This window comes from Balaenoptera ricei, assembly GCF_028023285.1.
Source record: "Balaenoptera ricei isolate mBalRic1 chromosome 2 unlocalized genomic scaffold, mBalRic1.hap2 SUPER_2_unloc_6, whole genome shotgun sequence".
Taxonomy (NCBI): Eukaryota; Metazoa; Chordata; class Mammalia; order Artiodactyla; family Balaenopteridae; genus Balaenoptera; species Balaenoptera ricei.
This window is the reverse complement of record NW_026777420.1, coordinates 399,089-419,988: the sequence shown is the minus strand read 5'-3', so window position 1 is coordinate 419,988 and position 20,900 is coordinate 399,089. Positions and strand designations below refer to the sequence as shown.

At 43.9% G+C, this 20,900-nt stretch overlaps 1 pseudogene; it reads right to left on the bottom strand.

Annotated features, from left to right (window-relative positions):
• Positions 1 to 4,514: 4,514 nt before the first annotated feature.
• LOC132358175 (uncharacterized) lies at positions 4,515 to 19,787 on the bottom strand (annotated as a pseudogene).
• Positions 19,788 to 20,900: the final 1,113 nt, after the last annotated feature.

Genomic DNA, 20,900 nt, shown 5'->3' with positions numbered 1-20,900 from the left:
AGTGATCTCACCTGTACACTGACTGATGTCGAGGCTGCTGTCTATGAGAAGATATTTACTCCATACTATTTCATGAACAGAGTACTATACTTCTTCTAGCTTTTCCAATACTATTTGCAGAGTAAATAAAATACTAAAGAATCTTCCTGATTGAATGTCGATAATAGGAGAGCCAACCAAAGTAATATGGACAAGAATCACAGGAGAAGTCTGGACCCTGTTGTCAGGACCTGAAAATTGAGCTGATATCCTGTGTGATAGGGGAGTGGAAGGGATGGCATCTAAAACCTAGAACCAGGTAAGCCTATATTTCACCACGTGGAAGAAGGGCCTGCATTTATGCAGATGCCCCAGCATCTGACCACCCCTTCTTGAGCTGGTGGATTTGAGCAGATCCATCCAAATTCATGTTAACATAGAAGGATATATAACAGGTTTCTTTACATTTCAGTGGTTGCGGATGTGTTGTTAGGGTCTATTTAACCCTAGGAAAAATGTGTTAGGTCACCAGGAGTAAAAAGAAGATATTTTTCCTTTGTGGAGATAATTGCAGGCCATTATGTCTGGAGACTAGATCATAATATAATGCTGGGGAGAATACCCATTAGAGATGACCAATGGGTGATGGTAAAAGGAAGTGGTGAGATTTAAGTCATATTGCTTTGCAGGTTACCAGTGATGGTCACATCAAGAGGGTCTGACCATTGTGATTGGAGGGAGAAGGATTGACGGTGGTGGGCTTCATGGTGACCACGTGGACAGGGCCTTCTGATGGTCTCTGTGATTTCCCTCATAAAATCTTGAGAGTATAAGACCAGAATGAGGTGTGGACTTCAGGAACATTCAGACCAAATGGTTTAGGTCACTTTGTATCTTTGTTAGAATCACTGAGCAAAGAAGAAGCAGGAACTATACTTGGAAATCAGCAGTGTCCTCCTGTGATATTAGATTTGTTGCCTTAGATGTTACTGAATGTAGAGAGATTCGCTGTCCTCACATTTCATCTTCTAGGTCCACTTGGAATCCAGTTTCAAATGTGAGGGATGTAGATGAAACATTTATTGTGAAACAACGTGGTATCTAAATTTTAAGAGGTATAAGTCAAAATTATTGAACTGTGTTACTGAAATTGTAATTGTCAAACTCTTCTCTGGGGCAACATAAATTAAAATTAATAATAATAATTCAAGGTATTGATTTTGTTTTCAACCATTGCTAAATCCATTGAATCATTCAAGTAACAATCATTCATAAACTCAGATCCATCACGGGTAAAATGTATTGTTAGTAAACGGTCATTCTAGCTGATGAAATCTCACTCTCTCCTCAAGGATCTGTGTCTCTGTGGACACGCGGCACAGTTCTCATCAGCAAGACAGGAAGGAGGGTATGTTGGTACATTTCTATTTTTCCAGAAGAGCATCTCTGAAGAAGTCTCCCCTTTGTTTACCCATTCCATCCTTGTAGTATCTGAAAGAGGCCTTTGAGTGTACTGTGACATGTTCCCACATAAAGTTCCCATGGCTTAGGAAGTGAATGTTTAACTCCACTTTTCATTGTAATAGAAACACAACAAGTAATAATTGAGAAGCATACAAAATACATTTAAAATTTACCCAAAGGCAAGCTAGAGATTGGCAGAAAATATTTGCAAAAGACATATCTACTATATCTGATTGTTATCTAATATGTGCCAAGAAGTCTTAAACTCAACAATAAGAAAGAAATAAAACTATTAAAAAATGGGCTAAAATCCTTAACAGACACCTGACCAAAAAGAGAAAGAGTTTACAAATAAGGCTATGGGAGAACATTTATCACAGGGAAATGTCAATCAGAACAAGGACATATCCCTGAAAACTTACAAGAGTGTAACAAGTCAGGACTCTGAGAACCTTAAACACTGGGAGGATGTGGAGCGGCAGGGGGTCCATTCACTGCAGGTGGGGATGCAAAACGGGATGCACCCTGGGAGCTCTTCTGGTGGCTTCTTGCAAAACTAAACATACTCTTATCTGTGTTGCAGCAATAGTGCTCTTTTGTATGTACCCGAAAGACAATAAGGCTTTAGTCCAGAGAAAACCCTGCACACGATGCTTACTTAGCTTTATTCATATTTGCCAAAATTTGGAAAGGACCAAGATGACCTATCCTAGGGAATGACTAATAAACTGTGTATATCCAGACAATGGACACTGAAATGTCACAGCGATTTGGAAAAATATTGAAGGGTGAGATGGAAATGCAACGAAGAGATGCCAGAAGAACACAACTGGCAAGGTGATGTCAGGAGTCTGAAAGTGGCCCGTGAGGACTGAGTTTCCTAAGAGGTTCTACAGAGTGAGGCTGAAGAGAAGACAACTTGGATTTGTCAGGAGGGAAATCTCCTCCTCTGCCCCTCTTGAGTTCCTGAGGCTGGACTGATAATAAAACTAACAAAGACAGATTTACAGGAGAAAAGAAAATAATTGTAAGCACAGGCATAGACGTGCCATAGAAATGGACCCAGAAGTGACCAAAGCAGGCAGCGTTTATATTTTTAGACCAAGATCCAATATTTGTGAGGAATTGGTAGAAGGAGGAAATGTATGTTTTTGGTGTGCAATTAGTGACGAACCTAAGCAGAGTTTGGGCTGGCATAGTCATTACAGAAGGAACAAGGTTTGTTCATAGAGACTTCCAGGCCTGAATTCCCCGTCCCTGGTGATAAGAGTGTCCCTGTGTAATGGAAAGCAAGGTCCAGTTGCTCGGTGCTGAAAAGCCAATAAAGAGGCAAAGTTGGTAGAAAGGAAAGTTTGCTTTATTTTGGCTGCCTGCAACCGCGGGTGGGGGACAGACTTCTCTCCAAAGGCCATCCCCCACTGAGAATCTGTGGGAAAGGGCTTTTATAGGCAGAAGGAGGGGGCTACAGACAGAAACAGCAGAGTCAACTCTGACAGTCGTCTTGAAATTGGTCATGTGGTGGTGTGATCAGCCTCATGTTGATTGTTTTAAGTAGAGTTAATCTTCAGTTCAAGGGTCGCTTTGTTCCCATTTCTTTGAGGCCACTTCTTGGAATTGTGGCAGCTTATGTCATGGCTACAGTCTGGTCATCATGCAGTTAACTCTTTCCTTCTGGTAGGAGTTTCAGTATCTACAAGACAGCTCAAGGGACATGGAGAAGAATATTGTCTATAGCCCTGGAGGCGGAACTAAAGGTTCTTGATTTGCTTAATGACTAAACTATTATTATTTCGTTTTGTTGGACAGTTTTCGTTTCTGTCTAGATTTTCTCAGTTCTCTGATTAAACTTACTCTTAGGCTAAATTTTTGGCACAGATAAACGGCAGGCAGATGGCATGGGGTTAAGGACCATTTCACTTCCACCTCCAGGTACAGGGAGAGCACCTTTCACGTGGGAGGTTTATTTCTTGCTTCAGGGTGACAGGGAGGAAGGTCAGAATGTCCCTCTGCACTGGCTCTGTCTTAAGTCACTTTGAGGCATATTTTGGGGTGGCCTACCCTGAGGCCCAACACTCAGGGCCTCTTTTATTATTTTGTTTCTACATATGCACACCAAGCATGTGATGTAGGTGTCGGATTACTTGAATCTTACAGATGTGAAGCTAAACTGCAGCCTGGAATTGGCAGGTGATGTGCTGAGGAACACACAACAGGGCACAGTGAGACCTCCTTTCGAGGCCTGGGCTTCTCCACCCTGGACCTGGCCGCCCCTGCAAAGGTTCCTGGACAGAGGTGGGTCTGCCTGTGAGGCTGCAGGACTCTTCGTGGAATGAGAACCTGTGTGACTTTCCTGCGTTTTAGCGTTCACCTACGATGCTGTGGTGAAGAAAGGAGAATAGATTTCTTTTCAGCAGCTTCTGAATATTCATGTTATTATCCACCTGACTATAAACTTTCCTTACCGACTACATATGCGTCTATTGGTAATAGCTTTGACAGTGAATATTTGACATAAAATAAACTGCACAGTAGAACAGGATGCAGGTATTATCTAAGCGTATAGGGATTCTCTTGGACTTGGAAGCAAGGAGCACATGTAGAAACACCCCTACCCACGTCCCCTCTAAGTGGCATCATTCCCTGTAACCCAGTGAGGATCGGGTGCTGCTCAGCTCATTTACATTTCTCATGCAAGAGGTTAGCAGGCAAGTCAAGAGCCAGCATCCTGGCAAGGACAGCTGGTCTACCAGTAGGGCAGGGCTGAGGTATCATAATGAGGAAGGAAGAATCTTTTCAACTCTTTATACATCCGCTGGGATAGTTTTGAAACAGGTCAATTTAGACAAGATTTAGACAAGCGAAAACATGAATATCTAACTTTGAGTCTCTGCCTTACATATATGACATTTCCCCCCCTCCCATTTCGAAAAGTCTTTGGAATTCTGAGCCTGAATGTGTACGTAAAGAACCATGGATGAGTACAGAGAGGTTCCCCAGGGAAAACTACTATATGGAGAGGAAACCCCAGACCCTGACAGGAAAGCCGCCCTTAACTACCATCTGCACCTGCTCTAGGGGCTGAAACACACAGTTGTATGTCCTGAGTGCCCCTTGCATCCCCCCTCCTGTCTCCCTGCAAGGAGGTTTGTGTCTGGGTTCACACTGACTTCCCCTCTCTGTGTATCTTTCACACAATAATACACAGGCGTGTACTCAGATCTGAGGCTGTTCATTTGCAGATAAAGTGTGTTCTTGGAGTTATCTCTGGAGATGGTGAATCGGCCCTTCAGAGTCTGCATAGTATGTGCTACCACCAGTACTACTAATAACTGAGACCCTGTCCAGCCCCTTCCCTGGAGCCTGGCGGAGCCAGCTCATGGGATAGTTACTGAAGGTGAACCCAGACGCTGCACAAGAGAGTCTCAGAGACCCCCCTGGCTGCATCAGACCTCTCCCAGACTCCACCAGCTGCACCTCACACTGGACACCTGCAAACACAGAGACATACTGGTCAGGAGACTGTCACACATCCACTGATTCCCTCACTCACATCCACTCACATCCTCAGTATCTCTTGCTCTCCATGAATTACCTTGTAAAATAGCAACAAGGACAACCCAGCTCAGCCCAAACTCCATGGTGAGTGTTCTGTCCTGAACCCCAAATGGGAGCACCTGGGAATCCCGGGCTGGAGCTCCTCTCCCAGAGCTGCAGGTTCAGGGCTGGGGCTGCTTTATATCAGCAGAGGAAGGACCCTATTTGCATGACCTTCTAGTATATAAGAGGCCATGTCATTGAATGTCCTCACAAAGGGGAGGGTCTCAGAGCAGGTGTGAGTGTCTCGGATTTTGTGGTGTTGATAGCATTTGGGAAATATAACTTTCATTATGTGATTCTTCCAGAGTAAACATTTAAGATCCATATGTCATTTTACATATGCACACACATCCTGTGAGGTAGCTGTCATTGTTACCCTCATACTAGAGGTGTAAACTACACCCAGAGGTATAGAAGGTTTGTGGAGTGTCCAGGAATAAACATGGGGTGACCGTTAGATCCAGCATCTGCCCCTGTGCTCTGGGCCAGCCTGCTCCCTTGAACCTATTCCAGGACAGAGTTGGACTTGCAGGGTGAGGTTTGCAGATCCCCCTCCTGTAATGGGATCTTTATGACTTTGCTCTATTCTACGGTTTACCTAAAATACATGGAGGGGGTCAGGGTTCATGAGAAGTATTTTCAAGGGTCTCTTATGTTTCAATATCTTTCCGTCACTCCTTCCCTCGCAAGTCATGCATTTCTTTATCTGTAATTACTTTAATGAGGTGATTGACATATAATAAAGCGCACAAACTCAGAATGAGCACTCTGATAAATACTGACGTAGGCATCAGCATTATCAGGAGAGAACAAATCAATTCCTCTCATTATTTTCAGTAGTTTCTGGGTTTCCTCCTTCCTGTCCCTTCTTACCTTCCATCCTGTCCCCACCTACGCATTGATCTTCCCTTGTTACTTCAGGTTACTTTTCATTTTCTAGAATTTATAAAAGTGCGATCATATTATCTGTATTTTTATTGTTATGGCTTATTTTACTCAGCACAAATAGTTGTGAATACTATCACGTTTTTGTGTGTATCAAGAATCCTTGGTTTTAAGAACAGGTGGCGTGTAAAGAATGATCATAGCATGATTGGCTTATTTATTAAGCTGATGTGTGATATTGGAATGGTTTCCAGTTTCTGGGTGTTCCAATAAAGCTGATAATCGTCTTGGAGATGTAGAGAGATGAGAAGCTGAGAAAATGCTTCTTATTTAATGTTCTTAAAACAACCTCAAAATGGAACAAGTGGCACATTATCAAAATCTCACCAATATATCAGATAATTGTAGAACTAAGACAGCAACAAATTTAAATCTTGGAGAGAGACAAATGCTCACAGAATAACAAAGAATAAGAAGAGTAATCCTGACATAGGCTGCTGAATGGAATAAAAACTACTACAAGATTAAACTAGAAATGGATGCCTTGAGGTCGAGTGTGGTTAAGGTGTAATAGTGCCCCAATGTCTCCTAACTAACTGCCTCACCAGTGTCAGCGTGGTCCTGCTAAAGTGTGAATCAGATGGTGTTACCTCTCTATTCACACAGGTGTGTCTTCCTACCTGGGACAGCCCAGGATTCCCGCCTGAGCTCTTAGGTCCGTCCTCCTGTATCATGGGGAGGAAGACCTTGGCTCTGGACTTGGATCTGCACTGTGGCATAGCATCTCCACTTAGAGTGTGATCTTTGTCGCCTCATCCAGTCCAACTATGCCACATATTTACCACATATGAAATGGTGAAATAGGATCGCACGCGGAAATGACGAATAATGTTTCAGGTGTTGACTGACGCACAAAACCCTGCCACAACCCTTGACAGTTTCCACAGACAGCAGGTCTTTATTTTGTTCACCGTGTCTGCTTTGGGAGGGCCTGTAGGAGAAGACCACCCTGCCCCATGCAGGGTCACTGTGAGAGGCTCACGTTCAGCTGCAGGATCTGCTCCCGTGATGCACACGCACGTGTAAGGGAGGGTGACCCTGACTGTAGGCTGGGGGCTCAGCCAGGTCTGAGGGCTGGGCCTTGTGTCCACCTCGTGTGGACATTGCTTGGGCTCTGACTTCCTTTCAGCAAGATGACTGGGACACCTGAGTGGTCCCTGCATCAGAGCCCTTCCTCAGGGCAGTCACTTACACACGAGGACAGAGCTTAATATAAGATGCCAGAAGTCATGCTCCTAACATTTACCTAACTGACTTGAAGCTTATAGCTCCATCATAGACTGCCCATGAATTATTGTGGTCTCTTCATTTACAATTGAGAAAAAATGGAAGCAACAAATACGTTCTTCCATAAATTAGTAGATAAACAATGCGTGATGTATCCATGCTGTGGAATTGTATTCAGCAATTGAAATATTAAACTATTCTACCATGAAAGGACATGAGGGAATCCTAAATGCATATTGCTAGTTATAAAATCGGTCTGAAAACGTTCAATTTCACCTATTTCCCATTTCGGTAAAGGCAAGTCTATATATAAAGCAAGCAGATGAGCATTTCGCAGGAATTTGGGAGAAGGTCTTTGATAAGTGAAACATGGACAATATTTAAGGATAATGAAATTCTTCTGTATGAAATTGCAGTGGTGGAAACATTGCACTATGAACTTGTCAAAATATATAAAGTAATAGCAGAGAGAGTGAACCTTATTGAATATAAATATAAATTTCATTTATAAGTCAGAGACTCAAGGATGGGACGATGCACACTGTATAGATGATACCTAATATTATAGTGAATCTATGAATTAACATGTCTGAAGAAGGTGGGAAAATAGGTTTTGAACTAAGTGACTTTGGAAATGAGTGGAGTCTGAAGGCTAAGTTCTAAGCCACTGCACATAAGCACTAGAGCCTGGTGGATAATGGTATTTCCATCAGGAGACCGGCTAGGAATTCTTTTACTACTGTGCCCGTGGAATTGAACAATTAGTAGCTGGATGGCATCGGTGGAGCCAGTCTTCTCACTGTTGGATGGAAAGTAACAGACAAGCAAGGGGGAAAGGCTGGATTTACCCATGTGATGTTGCACTAGGATCGGAGATGTAAGAGTGACCTCACATTTACCTTAACACAGGTCCGAAGGTGAGATACAGAGATAGTTGCAGACGTGCGTGTGTATACGTGCGGTAGTGCTCACAGATATATTTCCAAGGTTTGTTAGCTTACAGGATCTAGAGGAAATGCCCCTAGTAGACAGGACACCAGGATTATTATCCCAATACCCACTCTTTTGGTTGCTAATACTATTCTCCAGAAAAGGACCCACAACTCATCTGAGGCATGGCTAATTCTAGGGCCGGAGAAGAGAATACGCATGATTATCCTGCAGATTCTTGTAGCACCAGAAGGTAAGGAAGTGTTCACACAAATGGATGGGGGCCCATAAAGAGGATACAGGAGACAATCTGAAAGAGCTCTCCATGGCTGAGAAGCGGTAACAATTACAGGAGCAAAGGAAATAACTTAATATATAACCTTAACACAAGGTATGAAAGAAATACCTTGATTCATACTTATATAGAGATTGAATAAATATATCTAATGCAGAAGGTAGGATAAATCTCCCTTAAGGGATAACGTCAGGTAACTCATCACAGTCATCCTCCCTTCAAGAAGGCGGACTTAACCCTCCATCCCTGAATGTGGCCTGGTGTAGGGACGTGGCAGAATTTATGGGTGTCCTTGAGTTCCATGATGAATTTTCAGGTATAATATCCGAAACATCATTCATAAAATAAATGTGTAATTTTTCTGTATGCTTTAAAAATTCTGTCCTGAAAACAACAATAGCAACAGCAACAATAACTTCACTGATAAGGGAATCAAAGCACAGACTTGGAGAATGTGCTTTCTAATATCATATTTATAAAGGACTTGTATCATGAATATACAGCTAATTCACAGCTCAACAACAGCAACAAAAAATGAAAATAATGAACACTGTGCCAGTAATCTGAAGATACTTCCACAAAGAAGAGATAAAAGGTTTTAACAGCATTCTTCATTAAGGAAATATAAAATAACACGAAGATGAGATATTGCTACTCACTTATTACAACAGTTAAAGCACAAAATAATAAGGAATTCAAATATTGGGGATGCTGTAGAGCAAAAGTCCCCTCATCCGCTTGTGGAAGGAATGCCAATGGCAGCCAATTGGAATGTATTTGTCGATTTCTTAGAGAGAAAAGCAGACACTCACCATGGGATTGAGGAGTGAGCTAGAATAGTATTTACAAAAATTGTTTGACTATATATGTTTATACAAATAACTTCATACGGGTGCTTGTATCATCTTTACACACTCGAGCCTTTACCACTCCCTAAAAATGGGTTATGTAGACAGATTTTATGGTTATTTTCCATATGATTGGGATACACCTGTTTCTGTTCCCTTTTATCGATGTCTCTATTTTATCTAATTATCTATTAACAATCTCCACACTAGATAACAAGGTACAGGCAACACAGCCCACACGTTACAGCCCAACCTGTGTCCCGACATTTCAAAATGTCCTCTGAGGAGAGAATGACTCCAGTGCTATATGGACATCCATTTCTGAATATAAACATGACTCATATTATTCAAGTGAAAGGCATTGCATCAAACAGGACTGGGGAGATTTTCAGGATGAGAGGAATTGGAAATCCATGTGACGGTGGAAAGCAGATTTAAAGTTCAACAGTAAAAATTATTTATGTCATTAAACGATTAAAAACTTGACAACTAAGAACAGAAAGTAGTCACCTAATCTTCAAATAAACGTCTCATGAAGAAATATTTCTGTGCGGCTCGTCCAAAGATAGATGGGGAAAGACAGACAAGCCTGACTCCATGAAAAAAGTCTCAAGTTTAGGGACAAGAAAGTTACCTGGTATCATTATTTCTTAGTTGCGGCATGGGAACTCTTAGTTGTGACATGCATGCGGGATTTATTTTCCAGACCAGGGATTGAACCCGGGCCCCCTGCATTGGGAGCTCAGAGACTTACCACCCACTGGACCACCAGGGAAGTCTCTCCCTGGAATCATTACGGAGGGAGCCTGCAGGGCGGCAATGATCCAGCGGAGAAACCACAGCTTCTGAGAGAAAACCCGTCCATGACATCTGCGCCTGCCCTGAAATTGGTCCTCTTGTGTCCTGATGAACCCGAGCGCCCCCTGGTGGTTAGAGAGGCCCCTGCAGGGAGGGTCGTGTCTGGACTCACCCTGACTTCTCACTGAGCCTCCTGGGACAGTAACACAGGGCTGTGTCCTAGGGCATCACGGAGCTGAGCTGCAGGGAAAACTGAATTTGTGAGGTTTGTCTGGAGGTGGAGAGTCATGTTTGGGGAGATAGGTTGTATGCTGTGCTATTCCCAGAATCAAAGCACCCCAGTCACTCCAGCCCTTTCCCTGGGGGCTGAGGGATCCAGTCCCAGCAGTCAGTACTGTTTATGATGGAGAATCCAGAGACTGAGCAGGTGAGGGAGGGGGTGTTCAATAGTCCTGGGCCCGATTCCTGCACCAGCACCTGGGACAGGACATCTGGGAAAGGAGAAACAATGAGACACCCACTTCGCAGATGTCACCCCATAATTCCACCTTCCTCAGACCCAGGCGATGCTCACAGCTCAGAGATGCCAGCAAGAGGAGGAGTGACCAGAACGTTTTCATGTTCATTTTGATTAATGCTTTGACTTTCAGAGAGTTATGTCAGTGAAGATGAGAACCCTGACTCTGAGTAGCACAGGTGCTGTGTTTTCCCCTTGAGCCTGGGTGTGATGTGCAGGTAGGAAGCATTTTTCCATATAAAGATGGTCACGGCTGGTCCTTGTCTAGGGCGCTGGAGGAGAGTGCTGGCTGAGATCCAGGGTGGACACAGCTTCATGTCACCTCTGAAGAATGGGTGATATTTGTTTTCCAATACGATACTTACATTTCCATATATGTCTATCTGCGTCTATATTATAGGTTTATTAGTTGGCTAGTGTGGCCATTACAGAATAACAGACTGGGTGGATTAAACAACAGAAATGTATTCCTCTCAGGCCTGGAGGCTAGAAGTCTAAGGTCACAGTGTCAGCAGGTTTGGGTCCTTCTCAGGCGTTTCTCGTTTGCTTGCAGATGGATCTCTTCTTACTGAATCCTCAGATTGTCTTTTCTCTGTGTGTCTGTGTGCATCCCTGGTTTACTTGTATGTTTATTATTACTCTTCTTAAGTGTGACAAAGACCCTTGACCACCCCTTAGCCAACAGGCTCCTTGTAATGCTCTTCTCAACTAGTCTTGACCTGTGGGCTTCTGCATTGATACTTGCATGGTGAGGTTTTGGCAAGACCGCTGCTAAGTGAGAATACTGAGAATCCCCCACCCTTGAGCTCTGATCACCCTCAGTATTTGATCAAATCCATCAAACCTCCTACCGCACACATGGTATCTGATCACCCCGGTCTCTCTTTAGCAAGAATCCTTGTGAGTCTATGTAACCAGAATCCCCTTAGCCTTTATTTCTTCTCTTAATAATTTCCAGTCCACTCCACCCCACCCTCTTCTTGGCCCTAAGCCCCCACTTGCCCTGCTGTATTTGGAATTAAGCCAAGCTTCCAAGGCTGCATCCCATATGCAGCAGCGAGTTTTGTCTTCATGTTTTTGATGAGCTTTGTATTGGACACATGAGTATCATTTTCACCACCCATGGCCATATAACTCATGACTGAATGAAGCTGATCTCTCATGTATATTTTCCCTAAGTCCACTCACAGCCATTTGTACGTAGGGACACTAGACTGTCCTTCAGCTCTATGCCTGTGACTACCTTAAACATTCGCCAAGAATCCCAGAAATGTGAAAAGCATGGCACTAATTTGACCCCAGAAAGAGATCAATTACATGACGGGAGTTGAAACCAGAAAAGAGAGCATCACCTTGACTGTCCTCAGCTGGGAATGTGTGTGTGTGTGTGTGTGTGTGTGTGTGTGTGTTGGGAGATTCAAACAACCGGCCACATTGTTACTGTCCGTGTATGAGCACAAAATGACAGTGTTTATTTTGGGGTGCTCATAAAAGCTAGAATTAGGTGAATTTGTAGATATGGAATCTGTGAATAGTGAGGATCATTGCATGTGCAGTATTGGAGCACTCTGGCATCAGAGTCTATAACACTGCGTGCTGCAGAATTCAAAATGTTTGTGCAGGTTGCTGAATGCAGAAGGGTGTGTCTCTTCCTTCCACATGTACAAAAATAAAACAACAATTAATACTGTTTAAAATTTTCATGTGCATTCTCAGGATATTTAGAAGTTTCACGAACTTCAGGCTCAAAGTGAACCTTATGGTGAGCCCCAGGTTGGGTTTGAGCTCCGTTGAGAAAAAGATAAGTAAAGAAATGAAAAACAACCTTAATTCTTGAATATTATATGTGTGTGTGCATATGAATAAATATATATACACAACTATAATAAAAATAAAAATTAAGCAAATATGTACATGCACACAAAATTTTCTAGACACAACATAATCCGCAACAATGAAACATTCGATACAGAACAGGGTCTCTGGTGGAGCTCCTGGGCAGGAAGAGGAAAGCAGAGGTTCTAACAAGCATTGCCTCCCAGCCCCTCTCTGCACCTGCTGCAGGCCTCAGCCCTGTACTTTGTGGGTCCTGATCGCCCCCTGGTGGTTACGGGCCTCCGTGCAGGGAGGTTTTTGTCTGGGCTCACACTGACTTCCCCTCACTGTGTTGCTTGCACAGTAATACACGGCGGTGTCTTCAGTTGTCAGGCTGCTCAGTGATAAATAGACTTGGCTCTTGGAGGTGTCCCTGGTGATGCTGAGCCGGGACTTCAGAGTTGGGTTATAATATGCACTTCCATCACTGCATATTGCACCAACATACTCCAGCCCCTTTCCTGGAGCCTGTCGGACCCAGCCTACATCATAACTGGTTAATGAGAATCCGGAGACAGTGCAGGTGAGGGAGAGGGTCTGGGAGGGCTTCACCAGGCTGGGTCCCGACTCCTGCAGCTGCCCCTGGGACAGGACACCTGTGGACAGAGAGAACCACGGTGACTCATGGGCTCAGACGCAGCTTCCCCGTGTGTTCATGGCTGAATCCCTGAGACACTCACCTCTGGGAGCTGACACCAGAAAGAGGAAGAACCACAGTGGATTCATCTTCTTGCAGATGAGATTCATCAAGCCCAGAAAATGTCTTCAAGCATGAGGAGAAACCCGTATTTAAGTGAACTGGTACTTTGTTTTTACCTTGTGGTCTAAGGGGATATTTGCATATAGGAGGGGCATTTTTATAAAAAGCATCAAGTAGTGAAGGGAGGTCCCTGTACCTGGGGCTCCCCCTGTGAGCAGGGTGCTGACTGTGCCCTCAGAGAACTCAGCCCCCACCTGGGGTCCCCCTCCTGAAGCCTGGGGGACTCTTTGCCCAGGAATGAAATGATGCTGAAGGGCTAGTCAGGAAATCTGATGTGCTCTAGGATTAATGGCAGATTTGGGGAATAGACTTTAACCCCATGGATGTATATATTTCACATAAATACCCATCAAACATTCAGGGTCCTCCAAGTTGTCTGAAACAAACTAGTATTTTTTGCCCTTTCTGCATTATCTCATGTTTATTTCCTGGATATGCAAGTATTTGAGAGAAATCACACATGTAATAATCACATTGAATTCAGACAAAGTTAGGTAAAATTTAATGTTAATCATAATTCACAACGGACTTCGTGTTTCCCTTAACTAGGGTGAACATTTCTTCACCTGAAACAGTTTAAATATGATCAAGAGTTGCTCTGGAGGTGGATTTATTCATAACAACTAAACACACAGCGTATTTTGTGGGCAAGACAGTCATTCTTGCTGAGATGGTCATGGTTCCTAGCACTGCTGACCTGGCCAGTAGCCTGCCCTGCCTTTTTCCTGTGCACAACTGAGTGTCTGTAGGAACACCGTGAGCTTCAGGGCTCCTTCCTTAAGGGTGGACATTGAGGAATCCCCATGGCTACCAAGGACTAAGAACAGACAGCTACGGGAAGCTCCTCAGGACTCCAATATGCTGGGCAGGTGACCTGGTCACAGTGCACAGACTCACTCCTTCTAAAAGTGTTCATTTCTAACTCTGTCACTGCCAGTGACATTGGAGCTCAGGGAACACAGTTCCCACCGCAATGGGTGAGAGAACACGCATGATTCTTGGAAGTAAACCTTCACAGTGAATGGCTTTCAGAGTATGAGGGTGTCATGGTCAGAGGAAAGCCCCCACCTCAGCAAGCAGTTTCCTTTGAAAAGTTCACCTGAGAGCAGCTTTCCCGAGTCCCTGGGTCAGTGAGTCCTGGAACTGTGCCTGAGGTCATATAAGTAAGTGGTGCTGGAGAGCAGAGCACAGCTCCATCCCATCTCACTGTGGGCACTGAGGATGTGGCCTCACCATCTGCATTTCAGTCTGCAAGGATGTAAATCGGGGATCACGGTGGTGATGGTATGTCTGAAATTTATAGTGGGTGTGCCACGGGTGTTGAATGTTGTCATCAGTGTCTTCAGTGATGTTATCACTCCTGGGAAAAAGAAAGACCAATGTGAGTCCCCATCTCTGACGGACACCCTTGTACATGTAGCACTGGCTCCACTCCTGCCCTGCGAGGTCACACCTGTCAGCTCTCCCTCATCCCAGTGATCTCACCTGTACACTGACTGATGTCGAGGCTGCTGTCTATGAGAAGATATTTACTCCATACTCTTTCCTGAACAGAGTACTATACTTCTTCTCGCTTTTCCAATACCATTTGCAGAGTAAATTAAATACTAAAGAATCTGCCTGCTTGAATATCGTTAATAGGAGAGCCAACCAAAGTAATATGGACAAGAATCAGAGGACAAGTCTGGACGCTGTTGTCAGGACCTGAAAATTGAGCTGATACGCTGTGGTGTAGGGGAGCGGAAGGGATGGCATCTAAAACCTAGAATCAGGTGAGCCCATTATTCACCAGGTGGAAGAACGGCCTGCGTTTGTACAGATGCCCCAGCATCTGCCCTGCCCTTCTTGAGGTGGTGGATTAGAGGAGATCCATCCATATTCATGTCAACATAGAAGGATATATAAAAGGTGTCTTTACGTTTCCGTGGTTGCGGATGTGTTGTTAAGGTCTATTTAACCCTAGGAGAAATGTGTTAGGTCACCAGGAGTAAAAAGAAGATATTTTTCCTTTGTGGAGATAATTGCAGTCCATTATGTCTGGAGACTAGATCATATTATAATGCAGGAGAGAATACCCATTAGAGATGACCAATGGGTGATGGTAAAAAGAAGTGGTGAGATTTAAGTCATATTGCTTTGCAGGTTACCAGTGATGGTCACAGCAAGAGGGTCTGACCATTGTGATCGGAGGGAGAAGGATTGACGGTGGTGGGCTTCATGGTGACCACGTGGACAGGGCCTTCTTACAGTCTCTGTGTTTTCCCTTATAAAATCTTGAGAATATAAGATCAGAATGAGGTGTGGACTTCAGGAACATTGAGACCAGATGGTTTAGGTCATTTTGTATCTTTGTTGGAATCACTGAGCAAAGAAGAAGCAGGAACTACACTTGGAAATCAACAGTGTCCTCGTGTGATATTAGATTTGTTGCCTTAGATGTTACTGAATGTAGAGAGATTCGCTGTCTTCACATTTCATCTTCTAGGTCCACTTGGAATCCAGTTTCAAATGTGAGGGATGTAGATGAAACATTTATTATGAAGCAACGTGGTATCTAAATTTTAAGAGGTATAATTCAAAATTATGCAAATGTGTTACTGAAATTGTAATTGTCAAACTCTTCTCTGGGACAACATAAATTTAAATTAATAATAATAATTCAAGGTATTGATTTTGGTTTGAACCATTGCTAAATCAATTGAATCATTCAGGTAACAATCATTCATAAACTCCGATCCATCACGGGTAAAATGTATAGTTAGAAAACGGTCATTCTAACTGATGAAATCTCACTCTCTCCTCAAGGATCTGTGTCTCTGCGGACGTGCAACACAGTTCTCATCAGCAAGACAGGAAGGAGGGTATGTTGGTACATTTCTATTTTTCCGGAAGTGCGTCTCTGAAGAAGTCCCCCCTCTGTTTACCCATTGCATCCTTATAGTATCTGAAAGAGGCCTTTGAGTGTACTGTGACATGTTCACACATAAAGTTCCCATGGCTTAGGAAGTGAACGTTTAACACCAGTTTTCATTGCAATAGAAACACAACAAGTAATAATTGAGAAGCATAAAAAATACATTGAAAATATACCCAAAGGCATGCTAGAGATTGGCAGAAAATATTTGCAAAAGACATATCTAGTATATCTGATTGTTATCTAATATGTGCCAAGAAGTTTTAAACTCAACAATAAGAAAGAAACAAAAGTATTAAAAAATGGGCTAAAATCCTTAACAGACACCTGACCAGAAAGACAGAGTTTGCAAATAAGGCTATGGGAGAACATTTATCACAGGGAAATGCCAATCAGAACAAGGACATATCCCTGAAAGCTTACAAGAGTGGATCAAGTCAGGACTCAGAACCTGAAACATGGGAGGATGTGGAGTGGCAGGGGGTCCATTCACTGCTGGTGGGGACGCAAAACAGGATGCACCCTGGGAGCTATTCTGGAGGCTTCTTGCAAAACTAAACATACTCTTATCTGTGTTTCAGCAACAGTGATCTTTTGTATGTACGTTAAAGACAATAAGACTTTAGTCCAGAGAAAACCCTGCACACGATGCATACTTAGCTTTATTCATATTTACCAAAATTTGGAAAGGACCAAGATGCCCTTTCCTAGGGAATGACTAATAAACTGTGTACATCCAGACAATGGACACTAAAATGTCACAGCGATTTGGACGAAATATTGAAGGGTGACATGGAAATGCAAAGAAGAGATGCCAGAAGAACACAACTGGCAAGGTGATATCAGGAGTGTGAAAGTGGCCCGTGAGGAGTGAGTTTCCTAAGAGGTTCTACAGAGTGAGTCTGAAGAGAAGACAACTTGGATTTGTCAGGAGGGAAATCTCCTCCTCTGCCCCTCTTGAGTTCCTGAGGCTGGACTGATAATAAAACTAACAAAGACAGATTTACAGGAGAAAAGAAAATAATTGTAAGCACAGGCATAGACGTGCCATAGAAATGGACCCAGAAGTGACCAAAGCAGGCAGCGTTTATATTTTTAGACCAAGATCCAATATTTGTGAGGAATTGGTAGAAGGAGGAAATGTATGTTTTTGGTGTGCAATTAGTGACGAACCTAAGCAGAGTTTGGGCTGGCATAGTCATTACAGAAGGAACAAGGTTTGTTCATAGAGACTTCCAGGCCTGAATTCCCCGTCCCTGGTGATAAGAGTGTCCCTGTGTAATGGAAAGCAGGGTCCAGTTGCTCGGTGCTGAAAAGCCAATAAAGAGGCAAAGTTGGTAGAAAGGAAAGTTTGCTTTATTTTGGCTGCCTGCAACCGCGGGTGGGGGACAGACTTCTCTCCAAAGGCCATCCCCCACTGAGAATCTGTGGGAAAGGGCTTTTATAGGCAGAAGGAGGGGGCTACAGGCAGAAACAGCAGAGTCAACTCTGACAGTCGTCTTGAAATTGGTCATGTGGTGGTGTGATCAGCCTCATGTTGATTGTTTTAAGTAGAGTTAATCTTCAGTTCAAGGGTCGCTTTGTTCCCATTTCTTTGAGGCCAGTTTTTGGAATTGTGGCAGCTTATGTCATGGCTACAGTCTGCTCATCATGCAGTTAACTTCTTCCTTCTGGTAGGAGTTTCAGTATCTACAAGACAGCTCAAGGGACATGGACAAGAATGTTGTCTATAGCCCTGGAGGCGGAACTAAAGGTTCTTGATTTGCTTAATGACTAAACTATTAATATTTCGTTTTGTTGGACAGTTTTCGTTTCTTTCTAGAATTTCTCAGTTTTCTGATTAAACTTACTCTTAGGCTAAATTTTTGGCACAGATAAACGGCAGGCAGATGGCATGGGGTTAAGGACCATTTCACTTCCACCTCCAGGTACAGGGAGAGCACCTTTCACATGGGAGGTTTATTTCTTGCTTCAGGGTGACAGGGAGGAAGGTCAGAATGTCCCTCTGCACTGGCTCTGTCTTAAGTCACTTTGAGGCATATTTTGGGGTGGCCTACCCTGAGGCCCAACACTCAGGGCCTCTTTTATTATTTTGTTTCTACATATGCACACCAAGCATGTGATGTAGGTGTCGGATTACTTGAATCTTACAGATGTGAAGCTAAACTGCAGCCTGGAATTGGCAGGTGATGTGCTGAAGAACACACAACAGGGCACAGTGAGACCTCCTTTCGAGGCCTGGGCTTCTCCACCCTGGACCTGGCCGCCCCTGCAAAGGTTCCTGGACAGAGGTGGGTCTGCCTGTGAGGCTGCAGGACTCTTCGTGGAATGAGAACCTGTGTGACTTTCCTGCATTTTAGTGTTCACATACGATGCTGTGGTGAAGAAAGGAGAATAGATTTCTTTTCAGCAGCTTCTGAATATTCATGTTATTATCCACCTGACTATAAACTTTCCTTACCGACTACATATGCGTCTATTGGTAATAGCTTTGACAGTGAATATTTGACATAAAATAAACTGCAGAGTAGAACAGGATGCAGGTATTATCTAAGCGTATAGGGATTCTGTTGGACCTGGAAGCAAGGAGCACATGTAGAAACACCCCTACCCACGTCCCCTCTCACTGGCATCATTCCCTGTAACCCAGTGAGGATCTGGTGCTGCTCAGTTCATTTACATTTCTCATGCAAGAGGTTAGCAGGCAAGTCAAGAGCCAGCATCCTGGCAGGGACAGCTGGTCTACCAGTAGGGCAGGGCTGAGGTATCATAATGAGGAAGGAAGAATCTTTTCAACTCTTTATACATCCGCTGGGATAGTTTTGAAACAGGTCAATTTAGACAAGATTTAGACAAGCGAAAACCTGAATATCTAACTTTGAGTCTCTGCCTTACATATACGACATCCCCCCCCCCCCATTTCGAAAAGTCTTTGTAATTCTGAGCCTGAATGTGTACGTAAAGAACCATGGATGAGTACAGAGAGGTTCCCCAGGGAAAACTGCTATATGGAGAGGAAACCCCAGACCCTGACAGGAAAGCCGCCCTTAACTACCATCTGCACCTGCTCCCGGGGCTGAAACACACAGTTGTAGGTCCTGAGTGCCCCGTGCATCCCCCCTCCTGTCTCCCTGCAAGGAGGTTTGTGTCTGGGTTCACACTGACTTCCCCTCTCTGTGTATCTTTCACACCGTAATACACAGGCCTGTCCTCAGACCTCAGGTAGTTTATTTGCAGATACGGCGTGTTCTTGGAGTTGTCTCTGGAGATGGTGAATCGGCCCTTCACAGAGTCTGCATAGTATGTGCTACCACCACTAGTAATAATAACTGAGACCCTGTCCAGCCCCTTCCCTGGAGCCTGGCGGAGCCAGCTCATGGGATAGTTACTGAAGGTGAACCCAGACGCTGCCCAAGAGAGTCTCAGAGACCCCGCTGGCTGCATCAGGCCTCTCCCAGACTCCACCAGCTGCACCTCACACTGGACACCTGCAAACACAGAGACATACTGGTCAGGAGACTGTCACACATCCACTGATTCCCTCACTCACATCCACTCACATCCTCAGTATCTCTTGCTCTCCATGAGTTACCTTGTAAAATAGCAACAAGGACAACCCAGCTCAGCCCAAACTCCATGGTGAGTGTTCTGTCCTGAACCCCGAATGGGAGCACCTGCGAATCCCGGGCTAGAGCTGCTCTCCCAGAGCTGCAGGGCCAGGGCTGGGGCCGCTTTATATCAGCAGAGGAAGGACCCTATTTGCATGACCTTCTAGTATATAATTGGCTATGTCACTGAATGTCCTCACAAAGGGGAGGGTCTCAGAGCAGGTGTTAGAGTCTCGGATTTCGTGGTGTTGATAGCATTTGGGAAATATAACTTTCATTATGTGATTCTTCCAGAGTAAACACTTAGGATCCATATGTCATTTTACATATGCACACACATCCTGTGAGGTAGCTGTCATTGTTACCCTCATACTAGAGGTGTAAACTACACCCAGAGGTATAGAAGATTTGTGGAGTGTCCAGGAATAAACATGGGGTGACCGTTAGATCCAGCATCTGCCCCTGTGCTCTGGGCCAGCCTGCTCCCTTGAACCTATTCCAGGACAGAGTTGGACTTGCAGGGTGAGGTTTGCAGATCCCCCTCCTGTAATGGGATCTTTATGACTTTGCTCTATTCTACGGTTTACCTAAAATACATGGAGGGGGTCAGGGTTCATGAGAAGTATTTTCAAGAGTCTCTTATGTTTCAGTATCTTTCCGTCACTCCTTCCCTCGCAAGTCATGCATTTCTTTATCTGTAATTACTTTAATGAGGTGATTGACATATAATAAAGCGCACAAACTCAGAATGAGCACTCTGATAAATACTGACGTAGGCGTCAGCATTATCAGGAGAGAACAAATCAATTCCTCTCATTATTTTCAGTAGTTTCTGGGTTTCCTCCTTCCTGTCCCTTCTTACCTTCCATCCTGTCCCCACATACCCATTGATCTTCCCTTGTTACTTCAGGTTACTTTTCATTTTCTAGAATTTATAAAAGTGCGATCATATTATCTGTATTTTTATTGTTATGGCTTATTTTACTCAGCACAAATAGTTGTGAATACTATCACGTTTTTGTGTGTATCAAGAATCCTTGGTTTTAAGAACAGGTGGCATTTAAAGAATGATCATAGCATGATTGGCTTATTTATTAAGCTGATGTGTGATATTGGAATTGTTTCCAGTTTCTGGGTGTTCCA